At 42.4% G+C, this 14,918-nt stretch overlaps 1 protein-coding gene and 1 long non-coding RNA gene across 4 annotated transcripts in view; one reads left to right on the top strand and one right to left on the bottom strand.

Moving 5' to 3' along the window:
- Positions 1-13,045, bottom strand: part of SPTBN1 (spectrin beta, non-erythrocytic 1) — a 193,287-nt gene extending 180,242 nt beyond the window's left edge. For 2 of the 3 annotated variants that reach the window (XM_077134231.1, XM_077134234.1), the window contains exon 1: positions 12,170-12,264. The gene's annotated coding sequence lies outside the window, so the exon portion shown is untranslated. Of the gene's footprint in view, positions 1-12,169; positions 12,265-12,881 lie in introns of those variants that run through there. The other variant, XM_077134232.1, reaches the window with a different exon arrangement.
- Positions 1-14,918, top strand: part of LOC143660825 (uncharacterized) — a 29,259-nt gene that overhangs the window by 8,271 nt on the left and 6,070 nt on the right. The window lies entirely within an intron of this gene.

Raw genomic sequence — 14,918 nt, 5'->3', positions numbered from 1 at the left:
CATGGTGGAAATTACTCATTCACACACACAAACACACACATCTCTCTCTCATCTGAGTGCAAAATGATTATCATATATATACACACACACGTATATATCATATATAACCTTGCATAAGAATATGCTTTGATATAAGAATAGGGTATCATTAGTTCCTCCCCTTGTTAGCCTACAATATTCCTAAATGCTGAGAAACCACTAATTGAAAGTAATCTACAACTGAGTTACTTTAAATTTTGCACTTAAAATTTCATGTGCATTTCTGACAAATTCCATGAAACAGGATGGCGTAATGGTTACAAAATTAGCTACAGTAGCAGTGTTTGAGCTTACACAAGTGAGAACAATCATGTGTTAGAATTCCACTACTCCCTCTGCTCAAGTATGCAGTTTGGAAATACTAAAGAACCTCAATCATCCTCACTGTTTTTTGTTTTTGTAAGATAAAAAATTATTTTTATTGTAGTTTTATATATATATATATATATATATATATATATATATATATATATACACCATTAAAATTATATCATTTTAACAGCTACAGTCTAGTGGCAATGAGTACATTTTTTTATTAAAGAAGTTGTAGTTTTACAGAACAATCATGCGTAAAATTCAGGATGCCCATATAACACGCTATTATTAACACCTTGCATTGGTGTAGTACAACTGCTAAAAGCACATTTTTATAATTGTACTATTAACTATAACCTCTGGTGCAATTTAGGGTTCACTGTGTTGCACAATTCCATGCACTTTAAAAAAATGTTTATCCTACTAACATAAGCACGACCTAAAATTTAACTTTCAAGCATATTCAAACATATAATTCAGTGCCGTTAATGCTACCATCACCACCATCCATTACCAAAACTCTTCCATCATCCCAAACAGAAACTGCATACATTTTAAGCCTTCTTATTCCCTATCCCCACACCACCTAGATCTTAGAGTCATAATCTAGAATCTAGAATATATAAATTATATTCTAGATTATGACTCCATGAGTTTGCTTATTCTAATTATTTCCTATCAGAGAGATAATACCATATCTGTCCTTTTGTGTCTAGCTTATTTTACTCAATAAGATGTCTCACGGTTCATCGATGTCATCACATGTATCAGAACTTCGTTCTTTTTTATGAATGAATACTATTTCAATGTGTTTAAATATGACATTCTGTTTATTTGTTCATTTGTTGGTGGACACAAACTGCTTCTGTTTTTTTAACAATTATGAATGATATCACTATGACTTCAGGTGTGCAAACATCTGTTTAACTCCCTGACTTCAATTATTTTGTGTGTATATCTAGAATTGGGATTGCCAGGTCATGTGGTAAATCTACAGTAACCTTTCTGAGGAACTTTCTGAGGAAGTGCCAAACTGTCTTCCACAGCAGCTGCACCATTTTACATTCCCACCAGCAGTGAATGAGGGTCTCCACATCCTCTCCAACATTTGTGATTTTGTTTGTTTGTTTTTTTCCAAATAGTAGCCATACTAGTGAGTGTGTATTGGTGTCTCATGGTGGTTTTGATGTGCCATTTCCCTGATAATGATGTTGCGCATTTTTTTCATGTGCTTTTTGACCATTTGTTTATCTTCTTGGAAGAAACATCTACTTAAGTCTTTTGTCAATTTTATAATTGGGTTGTTTTTTGTTGCGAATTGCAGGATTTCTTTATATATTCTGGATATTAAACCCTTTTCAGATGTGTGGTGTTCAAATATTTTCTCTCTCCCATTGTGTTGTTTTACTTTCATGATAAAGTCTTCATTTATCTATTTTTACTTTTGTTGCTTGTGCTTTGAGTGTCAAGTCTAAGAAACCATTGCTTAACATAAGGTTCTGAAGATGGTTCACTATGTTTTCTTCTAGGAGTTTAATGGTTCTAGCTCTTATATTTAGGTCTTTGATCCATTTCAAGTTGATTTTGTATATTCTGTGAGGTAGGAATCAGCCTCATTCTTTTGCAAATGGATATCCAGTTTTCCCAGTAACATCTGTTAGAGACTATTCTTTCCCACTTGAGTGGTCTGTATCCCCTTGTCAAAAATCAATTGGCCATAAACGTGAGGGAGGGTTGGTTTCTGAGCTCCCAATTCTATTCCATTGGCCTAAATGTCTGTCCTTGTGCCAGCACCATGCTGATTACTGTGGCTTTGTAATTAATATGTTTTAAGACCAGGAAGTGTGAGTCCTCCAACTTTGTTCTTATTTTTCAAGATGGCTTTGGATATTCAGGGCCCTACCTTTGATGATTGGATGGATTTTCCATTTCTACAAAGAAGGTTGTAGGAATTTTTATTGGGAATGCTTTGAATCTGTAAATTCTCTGGGTAAAATTGACATCTTAACAATACTTAGTTTTCCAATCCGAAAATGCAGAATGTCCATCCATTTATTTAGGTCTTCTTTGATTTCCTTTAGCACGTTTTGTAGTTTTTTATATAGAAAACCTTTACATCCTTGGTTAAATTTATTCCTAGATATTTGATTCTTTTAGTTGCTATTGTAAATGGAATTTTTTTATTGAGTTCTTCCTCAGATTACTCACTAGTAACATACAGAAACTGCTGATTTTTCTGTGTTAATTTTGTATCTCTCCATTTTGTGGATTTTTCAGGGTTGTCTGCATATAGAATCACATAATACACAAATATGGGAAGTTTTACTTCCTCCTTTCCAATTTAGATGTCTTTTATTTTTTCCTTTTGCTTAATTGCTCTGGATAGAACTTCCAGTACAATGTCGAATAAGAATTACGACGGTGGGCATCCTTGTTTTTTTCCTGATCTTAGAGGGAAAGCTTTCAGTCTTTCATCATTGATTATAATGTTAGCTATGGGTTTTTCATAAATGACCTTTATCATGTTGAGGAAGTTTCTTCCTATTCTTAGTTTTCTAATTGTTTCTGTCAAGAAGGCTTACTGGATTTTGTCAAATGCAGATGATCATGTGGTTTTTTCCTTCATTCTGTTAATGTGGTATATTATATTGATTCTTTTATGTTGACCTGCCCTTGCACACCTGGGATAAGTCCCTCTTGATCTCGTGTACAATTCTTTAAACATGCTGAGGGATTCAGTTTTCTAATATATTGTTGGTAATTTCTACATCTGTATTCATAAGTGATATTGGTTCATAATTCCCTTTTCTTTTTTTATTAATTAAAAAAGATTAACTAACAAAACATTTAGCAATCATTCCATTCTACATATACAATCAGTAATTCTTAACATCATCACATAGTTGCATATTCATCATTTCAATTCCCTTTTCTTGAGGTATCATTATATGGCTTTGGTATGAGGGTGGTGTTAGCCTTGCAGAATGAATTAAGGTGTGTTCCCTCCCCTTCAATTTTTTGGAAGAATTTAAGCAAGACTAGTATTAATTCTTCTTGGAATGTCTGGTAGAATTCACCTGTGAAGCCATCTGGTCTGGATCTTTCTTTGTTGGGAGGTGTTTGATTTCCAATTCAATCTCTTTACTAGTTATCTGTCAAGATCTTCTAGGTTTTCTTGAGTCAATGTAGGCAGTGTGTGTGTTTCTAGGAGTTTGTCCATTTCATCTAGGTTATCTAAGTTGTTGGCATAAAATGGTCATAATATTCTCTTATAATCCTTTAAAAATCTGCTACTATTAATGTAGAACCATCTATGTAGAACTTGGTTGGCGATTGTTTCCTTTCAGCCCTTCATGTATTTCAACCCATATTGTCTTGAATGTTAGATTCCCTATCAGGAAGGTCTACTAATTCAAATGCAAAGTCCAAGGTCCTCCCTGTCTTTTCCAGGCCTGTGTCTTATCCTGGACTTGTGGTAACTAATGACCTTTGCAGTTCCCCTGTGTTCCAGTCTGCCAACACTGCTGAAATGCAACACACCAGAGATGGATTGGCTTATAATAAAAGGGGATTTATTTAGTTAAAAACTTATAGTTCTTCAGAGGAAAGGCAGCTAACTTTCATCTGAGGTTCACTCTTACACGGGAAGGCAAAGGGTAATGTCTGCTGGCCTTCTCTCCCAGCTTCTGGGTTCCAACAGCTTTCCCTGGGACAATTCCTTTCTGCATCTCCAAAAGTCTGGACTGACTGTGAGTGCTGAGACGAGGTATGCTGAGCTGCTTAGAATGTGCTACATCGAGCTCTCTCTTTTAGGCCTCCAGTGAATTAAATTAAGCATCACTGATTGTGGATGGCACTCCCCTTAGATGACTACAGGTAGAATTAGCCACAGATGAGTTTCACATGCTACTGATTCAAGTCCTCAGCAACAGAACCAGGCAGTATCACCTGGCCAAGCTGACACCTGAACCTAACTACCACACCCTATTTACAGGAGTTTGTATGCCTCCTCTACTTCCTAGGAAACAGAACTTCTCCCTCTACCAGATGTTCTACTACCAGACGTAAAGCAGGTAAGCCTTTGCTTCAGGCTGGTTAGCGCAACTGTTTCTTACACTGCTTTGATGTCTCCAGTAGCTTCTGCCTGTAGGTCAAATTCTGGGATGGACACAAGCTGAGAGGGGAGTTTCCCAAGTCAGTTTTTTACAGTGGGAACAAGACCAGGGACCCACAAAGGTAGCACTGCCTTGGAGAGGGCATGAGGTACAGGTCACATAGAGTGCCAATATCTTCTTCCATGACTTCCCAAACTGTACTTTATTGACTGGCGCAGCAAACACAGTCCTTCAGCTGTCCTCCACAGATTAAAGGAAGCATATCATCTCTAAGTCTCCTCCGCCGCCGCCTTTGTCCAAAGTGGGTTGGAACAATGGCTGTCCTCAGAGCTACTTCGATCTGAAGTAGCTAATCAAATGTCATGATCTATGATTGACCAATGTCCATCCGAGATCTCTGGGAAGTGGATTTTTATTTAGTGGCACCAGCAAGCTACACCAGGGGCTGGACTCCACTGGTCCAGCCTGGGCAATAATAACCACCACATGTATACAGTAATTTACCGCTATTAACCATAGTTAATACCAGCTTCTTCCTCCTACTCTTACCTGGATGCTATACAGTGTTCTACTACTGAACTCTGTGGGAAACTGCTTATGGCACTGGCAGTGTGCTGGCCATCTTGTGGTCTGACGCCATCTTAGGTACTAACTCAAGTTAAGTTTCTATTTCCTCACTTCTGCTCTGCCTTTCCCCAAAATCAGCTGACCAGTCTTGGCTGATCAGCCTTTCCCAGCTTAGTCCCTGCTGATTGGTTGCTTAACTGCAGGGTAATGCCCAACCTCTGCTGACGTCCGATACAAGTCACCTCCCCTTCCTTACTGCATAAACACCCTGGATTTGCCCTCAATAAACGAGACTTGATCAGAATCCTGTCTTCTCTCCATTCTCTGTGTCTTTTGTCCCCCATTCTCACTCCCTCCCTCAGGTCCAGGTTCGTCTGTCCCGCGGGTCGGGTCAGAAATCGAGTTTCAAAATGGTTGATTCAGATAGTTACTTCCTGTAGAATAGTTATTCTGGTGGAAGGACTGATTTCTCAAGCTTCCTACTTTGCCATCTTCCCACAATTCTCCAGCATTAACCACATTTTCAGTGCTATGCTACCATCGCCACCAGCCATTTCTCAAGCTTTCTGCTGACCCACCGTGAGCTGAGTTCACATTCCATTACTTCTGAATGCTCTGTTTCTCTCTCAGGCTCTTAAGATGCTGACTTACTTATTTTTCCACTGCCCTTAGCAAAGTTCAGAGGAGGACAAATGACGATCCTTTGGAAGTTAATAATGATCTCAAACTGGCCAGATTTGTTGTTTTTTTCCTTTTCTTTTTTTTAATTAAAATAAAGTGTTGGTTGCTCTTCTGGTTATAAAAAATAAGCCTCCTCATGGTCACTAAGCATATTATTTACTCTACTCTTTCCAATGCAAGAAATATTTTAAAACTGGAAGTGAGAAACATCAAGTCATAGGAATTTCCTTTCACACAAGAGAATCAACCATCGACCCAGCATTTAAAGCAAACCCTTAACATTTTAATGTATTTCCTTCCAGTCTTATATTCAATGTAACAAAATTGAGCTTAAACCATATTATGTAGCTTTGTATACTGATGTTTTCCCTTGAACATTATTACATTGTTAACATTTTCCTATTTCAGTAAATATTTTTCCAAACCATTATTTGAAGGACATTGTATTCTATTCTATGGTTATTGTGCCATAACTTATTTGATTATACCTCCAATAGAAGACATTTTTGCTTTTTCACTGTTAATATTGCTAAGAAAATCCTTATTCAAAAGCTCCTATCCTTATTTCTAATTATTTCTTTAGGTCTCAGAGTTTCAAGCAGGACTCCAGTGTAAAAAGTATAAATATTTAAGGTTCTGACCTTAAGGTTTCTACCTTTGGGAAAATCCAAAGGTTTTTCCTTAAGTTTGTGTTCATTCAAATATTTTCCCAACAGATAATGCACAACTCCCATTTCATAAAATCCAGAAAGCACGCTCAATCTACTAATTTAAGTGGAAAAATTTATCTCATTTTAATTAGCATTTCATACTCATGGTAAGTTTGAACAATTTAATATAGTAATTGGCCTTTTTATTTCTTCCTTTTTTAAATAAATTATCACTTCAGGTCCTTTCCTCAAATACTAGGGTATTGGTGTTTTCTTGTGTGTTAAAAGAAAAGTAAATTATTAGTCAGACCTGCCTTTCCCATTATTTTGGCATCATATATATAAATGGACAAAATTTTAATATAACCTGGATTTTGCATTATTTATTTGAATTACTGATATTATTTACTGAAACATATATTTTAATAAATCAGATTTCTTATTTGAAAGAAAGCATAAAATCAAGAAAAGCTAAGCAGAAATGCCACATTTTATGATAATTAAAACTGATTGGGATAGGCACTGGATTATCTCAGTTTTAATAATCCTATGCTCTAGGTACTACATATGACCATTTTACAGATGAAGATACTGAGGGTCAAGGCAGTGTGCCCAAGGTTACTAGGCTAGTAGGTCAAGTACTGAGTACTAGAAATGCTTATTGTAAAAAAAAAAAAAAAAAAAAAAAAAAAAAAACTCCCTACAAAGAAATGCAATTTTATTATATTCAAAGACAGGAACCTGAACTCATAAAGTGTTTCCAGCAAGACCACTTATATAGCCTGCACTGATCAATAAATAAATTCCACTGGTAACAAGCACAGCCTTTTAAAAATCAAGAAGTTGTTTAACAGCTCTTTTAACACAAAAATGGTAAAGAATTTTCTGAAAAGCAAACCAAAAAGGGTCAGTGGTTCATATAGCTTAGGCAGTCCCAGGAGAGAGGAATGGAACCTTTATCAACGGACCCCCATGTGCCTGGACTGTTTACTCCTGTCCCAAGGGGCAGTGTGAAAAGTAGGCCCAATTATTCCAGCTTTACTGATGAGAACATTGTAGTTCAAGAGTAACTAACTAGCCCAAGGCTAGTTCCTAGCTTTAGCTACACAGCTAGTATACGATGCCATTAGGAGTTGAGTACAGATCTGTTTGACTCCAAAATCAATGCTTTTGCCAAACTAGGAGAAATTTTTCGGCAATAACAAAATCATCCTCACAAACCTTAAAGGAAAAAACTGATTATGACTCCTCTAAAATTAAGAATGACAGTTCATCAAAAAAGAAAACATAAACACCTAAACACACACACACCTACTAGTAAATAATTTTTGCAACATAAAACTACACGAGATCAGGAGGATATATATATATATATATATATATATAAAGAACTCCTACAAATCAAGTAAAACAAGAATCCAAAAAAAAAAAACTGGTCAAAAGGTTGGATAGGCACTTTACAATGTAAAGAAGGAAGCCAAATGGCCAATAATAAAAAAAGATACTCAACCTCAATAATCAGGGAAATTGCAGATAAAAAGCACAATGGGATAATATTTAACAAATAGCAATTGAACAACGTTTTCAAGTCTGGAAAGTGAACTACTGGCAAGGTTGTGGAACAATCATAACACTTAAGCACTGCCAGTGGAAATACAAATTGTTACAACCACTTTGGAAAGCAATTCTGCATTATTTAGTAAATTTGAAGATGCGCATACCCTAAACCTAGGAAATTTCTTTCCTTAGAAAAGGTGGGGACCGGCAGGGAGAGACAGAGAAAGAACACATGTGTGTGCATGTGTGTATCTCCCCATGTGTATCAGGAGGCATGAACAAGAACCATCCACAGCAGCCTTTTATTATAGCAGGGAAACTGGAATCAATTCACATCTCCATCTCCAGTAGAACGGACAACTAACTCACGGTGGAATACTGTACAGGAGTGAAAATGAGCAACAAAACCAATCGATCTCAAAAAATATGTTAATCTAAGAGAGCAAGTAACAAAAATAAATCAAGTGTGATTTCAGTTGCATAAAGCTCAAAAACAGCCAAGTCAAGTAAGATTTTTTTTAAAGGATAAACCATAGAGAAGAACAAGGGAATGGTAAGCACAAAATTCAGGATGGTGGTTGCTTCAGACGGGACTGGAGAGGAACACAAAAGGAACTCTGCAGTGTGTAAGGCTGTTCTCCAACCAGGTGGTGGATTCATGTGTTCACTGTTCTGTAATTCTTTATATTTCACATATGTTTTATAAATATTATTTTGTATCTAGTAATTATTTAATAAAAAGTAACTTTTTTCAAAAAACAGACTTTTGGGACACTGAATACACCAGAAGTAGCTGACAACAAAGCAAGCTATCAGAGGAGGGTGGCCGGAGCAGAAAGGACTCAAGGTTTTAGTTCCTGGCTCTTCCTCTTGCTTTGCTGCCAGGAAGCTAAGGCCTTCTTTCCTGGCTGGGTGGGGGTGGGGGAGTGGTTTTTCAACTTTGGATTTGTTTTGGATTTAATTAGCTGAAAAGCTAATTAATCTATATAAACTATAGTAAATAGGGCTCATCTACCTAAAGATTAAAAAAGAGTTTATAAAGTAATTCTGTACAAAACAAATAATTTACAGAGAGTGCATCATTTTGTTCACCATCACTTACTGATTCAAGAAAAAAAAGGGGGATGGGGCTGGTACTTCAGCAAAAGTAAAACATAAAAAGAAGGTACAGGGAAGAACCTTTTGATATTAAAGATACTGAGCTGAAAGAGTAGATCAGAGTTTCTCAATTTCCTGTGGATACAAATCTCTTTGGAGACTTGTTGAAATGCAGATTCTGATTGGGTAGACTGGGAGGGGGCCTAAGAATCTGCATTTATAACAAATTTCCAGGTGAGGCTGAGGTTGGAGGTCCACATTATAAAAATATCTGCTCCAGAGATGTTTAAAAATTGACATATGGGTGGTGACTAATTGCGATAGCTTAGTTTTACCCACCAAAGGAGAAAAAAGATTGATGATGTTATTCCAGCATTACATAAACTTCAAAACAGGACCACTGTTACCACAAAAATCAGAGTACTGAACTAGATTTTTTTTCAAAGAAAAGGTGCCCTGAGAAAAAGCAAAGACTGAAAACTTACAAGAGAAATCTATGAGCTGCCTTTACTCACCTCACCAAACCTACAGAAAGAGCTTTTCCTGCAGGGTTATTTCCCTGCGGTTTACATTCCCAACAGCCTTGCATGAAGAAGCCAGGGCCACCAAGAGAAAGTCCACAGAATATTAATTAAACCCCGATTGTAACACAGATGTTGTGCAGGGCCCAACATAATTAAAGTGGCATCACATCACTGCATATAAAACACACAAAAAATACAGTGGGCTTTAAAATTCTCTCTAGGAATATGCTCTTAAAACAAGAAGCTTTAAAATCATTTCAACAAAAACCACATAGAATGATTTCCACTCATTATGTCTACATTTGTTTAGTATTAGTAAAATCATTCCATCTCAAAATAGTACTTCTACATATAAAAGTCAAAGTAATCACACACACACACACATACACACACACTCTCTCTCTGTCAGGAAACTCTGCCAATGCCAAGTCTCTGCTCAGGATGTGTCACAAGTAGATGGTGAGGTCTTCTCACTTGGCTTCTACAACGTCTCAGTTGTTACTAGTCTCACCCAACAGATATTCTTCAGAGAAAGCCTCAACACCAAGAGACAACCAAGTGACAGCAGCACTTTCACTGCTCCAGTGCTTCTCATTCTCAGATGAAGGTTTTTGTCAATCCAGAAACGACAGAGTTACAGAGAGCTTAAACAGAATTCTGCACCTGGTGTGTAAATCAGAACAGTTAGACCTCCTCTGACATCAACACAGGATGTTTCCTACAACACAATCAATCTGAAATGTCCTGGACAACCAGTAGAAACAATAGTGGCAAACAGCCTTGTGCAGCACGATTTTACACAACCAGCACAATAAGGAAACCCACATCCACAAATTACCATATTTTAATGGCCCTCTATTAGAGAAACTCAAAATAATGCACATAAACCACACAACTGACATTCAGTTCTGCTTTGCAGAGCCCCGTAAATCAAATACTGCTAACCTGGATTCATTACAGATTAAAAGAATAAAAGTAGACACACCTTTGGCTTTGAAACACTGACCTTCCCTTCCAGTTAGCCTACTGAAATATCCTTTTTCACCTACACATCTTAGATGAGTGTAGGGTGACATATGAAATGTATCCCACTTGCCATCCCACTCTGAACAAGTGAATTATAGGCATGGCATTTAGAAGAGAAATTCACTGTGTGTCAACAAAGATAAGAACACCGAGAACCATCTCCTTCTGACCAGATACCAGACCTTTGTGGTCTGCCCTTCTCAACCCGCCTGCCCCAGCTGCATTCTCGTGCTCTGGTACCTGAAAAAATATGCATACAAAAATACACAGAATCAAACATAAATACAGTTAACATGATAATTTTGTTAGTCATGCCTGGAGACTTAACTTGGCTATCTACATCAGTAGAACTCTGAATACCACTTCTCATTAATCACTTACATATCATTAATCCTTTATTAATCCTTGATAAAGAATCCAAATACGTAATTATACTTGATTTACAAGAAAAGCAAATGATCAAAACAAAGCATCTATAGTTAAAAGGAATCATTTATTACCCATCAAAATAATGTATATATTTAAAAGGGATCTATATATCCCTTCTAAAACAACCTACTTAATACTAACATTTTTATAAATGTATCAGATGCATAAGAATTAAAATATTTCAATCATTTAATTTTTAAAAAGTGGTTTTCTATAGGAAAAACTCATATTCTGAGTACTGGCCAAAGTCAGACGAGGTACTGTAATGTCATAGCTGTGAAGGTCCAATTAATAAATATCAACTTTTCAGGTACAAAAAAATTGATGCATAGCTGGGGTGTGGGTACAGATTACTGGATATCCACTGAGAGGCTGCGACTTCCCAGGCTGACTGCACCACTGCCTCCGCTCGCCACTCGGCCCCGTCCTTCCTGCAGCCCCTCCCTACGGCTCTGGTCCTGGCTCCGGGTTCGGATTCGGACCCGCAGGCCCGCCGGATCTGCCTGTATTAGCGCAGAGGGGCTCCCCCTGGTCGAGCTCAGCCCAACAGGCGGGGTGGAGGCGTCGCCTCGGTGGGGAAGACTCTCTACCCTCTCACACCTAGGTGACCTGGTCCTTCTGTGGCGTCATGTCAGCTGAAGCTGCAAGCCAAGGTGGATGCCGCTCCGGGCCCCAGACAAGGGCAGCCCGGGCCTGGGTGGGGCCGGGCGCGGGCCGCAGGCGCCCAGTGGCGTGCCAAGCCCGGCAGCGAGAACCAGGGAAGGCTGCGATACTGCTGCATTGTGCTGCATCACGGCGAGGGCACCGGGAGCCATCCATCTTGCCAAAAATGCACATCCCTCCTCCCAAAGAAATCTCATCGAATCCATTTTTCTTTTCCGCCGAAACACACCACACTCGCCCTCTTCCTCACTTACGGTCTGGCGTGGCTTTTGATTGGGAAATAATGGACATGGTTTGGGTATTGATTCCTTCCCCACCACCCCCATCTGATGGCAGGCACTTGGCACCTTTCCCTTTCCTATCATAAAGAAAAAAAAATACAAAAAAACAAAGGGAAGGCATACTCCAAAAAGAGGGTTGCAGGTATTGGATGGGGAATGATGAGACGGGCTTCCAGTCCACCACCCCAAAACAGACCCAGAGGGACCCCCGTAGCGGTACAAACCTGTTGAGGGGCCCTGTGTCCGGAGCCGAAAGGCGGACGCAGGGGCGGCTCCGCGCCCGAAGGCAGCTCCCGCCCAGCCCTAGGAGAGTGGGAACGGCAGGGAGGGTGGGGGACCGGGGGGGGGGGCGGGGAGGGATCCGCCGGTCGCCGCCTCCGGCTCAGCTGCAGCGCGGTGCAGCCCGGACCACGCCTGGCCGCATCCCCAGTCCTGCTACGCTCAGCGCCCGGCCCTGTCACAGCCGCCCCCGCTCGCCACCCGCCGGGGTTGCGGGGAGGGCACCCGAAAATATAACCTCGCGGCTGCCCACTCCCCACCCACGCCCTCTCCAGAGACCGCTGCGTCCGATTGCAGGGAGGAGGCGGCGGAGACAGGGAGGAGGAATCGGCACTGCTGCACCCGGGGATGGGGCCGAGCAGCCGCGCTGAGCACGGTGCATCTGGAGCTGCCTCTGCGGAGCTCGCCGCCCCACGCCCCGAAAAACCCGAGTACTAATAAGCATCTGAGCCCCAGGCTCCCCGCGCCGCCTCCGCCCGGGTCCACAGCCTTCCTGCCCCCACCCCGCACCCCCGGGAGCAGGGCAGCGGCGGGACAGCAGCGTCTCCCCGGTCCTGGGCCCGCGCCCTTCCTCCCGCCCACCGCCGCCGCCGCGGAGCCCGCCCGGGACGCAGCCCCAGTGAGTTGGCATCTTCCAGCCTCAACCCCCCTACCTACCTCCCGAGGGTGGGCTGGGGGGCGCCGGGGTCCCGTCCTCCTCCGGCTCCTCGGCGGCCGGGCGGGTGGGCCGGGAGGCGACTACGCGGGGCTGTCCGCGGCGGGGGCCGGGGCTCACAGGACGGGACCGGTGGGCGCTACTGCGCGGGGCTGCGCGCTCGCTCCGGGAGGAGAGGCGGCGGAGGGAGGGACTGGAGGAATCCGCAGCCTGCACGGCAACAGCTGCACTGATTCCGGGGGCTGGGCGGGAGCGCGGGGGGAGGGCGGGGAGAGGGCGGGGAGGAGGGAAGGGAGGGGGGAGAGCAGGCAGGCCCGGAGGGGGGCGAGGGGCGGAGAGAGGGAGAGGCGCGGGCGCCGGGCGCGCGCGCGCACACACACACACACACACACACACACGCACGCACGCACGCGTACACGAGTGTCTCCGGCACAGCCTCCACTCAGCCTCCACCCTGGCTTCCTCCCTCTCGTCTACCCCGAGCCCCGAAGACGCCTGCTTGAGCTCCTGCTCCGCTCCGGAGCCGAGCCTCGGGCGCGTCCACGCTCTCCCAAGCCTGGGCTCTTCCGCGGCCGCGGACCGACCTCGCCCCCTGCCGCGGGGACCGGCCAGGAGTGGCCTTGGCGCGGTGGGCACCGCCGCTGCCGCTACCCGGGCAAAGGGACAATGGGAGCTTTGTTCTCACAGCCGGCGAGGGCCAATTTCACGTTTAATTTCAGGCTAATTCGATTATCGCCGGGGAAAGGGGCAGCTTAATTTTCTACGTGACTTGGGCAGCCTCTTTTCGCCCTTGATGTTGTCGCGTTTGTCGTGTGTTTAGGGAGGCTTTAGTGTCCTCTGGTTGGTTAGTCCTGGATCTGGGTGGTGATGCCTTGTAGTTTCCGCCCAGCCTGGAGAAGGGAGATGGGGAAACCTGTGGCGAAGGGGGAAATGGGGTTTGTTCCTCTACCAAGTAGAGACCCTTCTTCGTGAATGCTTTTTCACCCTTGCCGGCAGGGTAGCTGGGAACTGACCCTATTCAAAAAGCTCATCCTTCTCCTGCTTCTCCCCCCAAACGCAAAAGCTGAGCTTTAACCTGAGGCCGGTCCCCTTCCGGAGTCACTCCTCGGGACTGGTGGCGCCCTGGCTGCAGGAGACGCCCCAGGGGTGGCTTGGGGGTTGAATTCGCCCAACCCCCATTCCCTGAGACAGACATCCGACGTTTGGGTCAAGTGCAGGTCCTCTTTACAGCCAGCGGACCCACCCCGTCAGCCCCCCAGGCTGTGTATAAACCTTGGAGCCGCAGCCACTGGGGAGGGAAGGTGGTGTCATCACAGAAGCGCTCTTTAGAAAACAGCCTCACGGACACCGGTTTTCTCCCTGCTCTGTGACGGCCTACGCAGTGCTGTGGCCCCTTCAGAGCACTTTCCTTGGTTGAAAAAGCTCCAGACCTTTCCCCCCTAAAGATCCACCCTCAAAAACAGACTTTTTACAATTAAAAAAAAATAAGTTTAAAAAAACAAAACAGGCTTTTGACTCAGTTTGGATCAGGCTTATGTCTCCAATCAATAAAGTCGAGACCTGATGGTTTTATATTTCTAAGTGTATTTTAAAATGAATTATTTGTGAATAAGATGAAATGAAATTGTCCCAACAAACTAAAGATAGTTCTTCCTTTCAGGCCTTCATCATGGCATGAATGTTTGTACAAAGGTTGACTTTTGATATATATGAAAGAGATCGAGGAAGGCAGATACTTTAACATTTTTCTCAGAAGGTTGATCAACACAAACAGAAGGGGAACTCCCCGACGACAGGAGAGCTTTTCACCTTGCACAGAGCAGGCATTTAGGAATCAAAGAGAATCAAGATGTAAGCTACCCTCAAGAGGAAATACCAGGAATCCACTAGGGATGAAAGTTGTTTCCCTTTCACTTATTTAAGTCACAGCCTCTAGCACCTCCCCACCCACAATGTTAATAAAATACCAAAGAAAACAATGGCAACACTGGGAAATGCTTCAGCTTAAATTCTTCCAATATTATTCTGAGTTGATGACT

The sequence above is a fragment of the Tamandua tetradactyla genome, chromosome 17, assembly GCF_023851605.1.
Source record: "Tamandua tetradactyla isolate mTamTet1 chromosome 17, mTamTet1.pri, whole genome shotgun sequence".
In the NCBI taxonomy this organism is placed as follows: Eukaryota; Metazoa; Chordata; class Mammalia; order Pilosa; family Myrmecophagidae; genus Tamandua; species Tamandua tetradactyla.
This window is presented reverse-complemented; position numbering and strand designations above follow the sequence as displayed.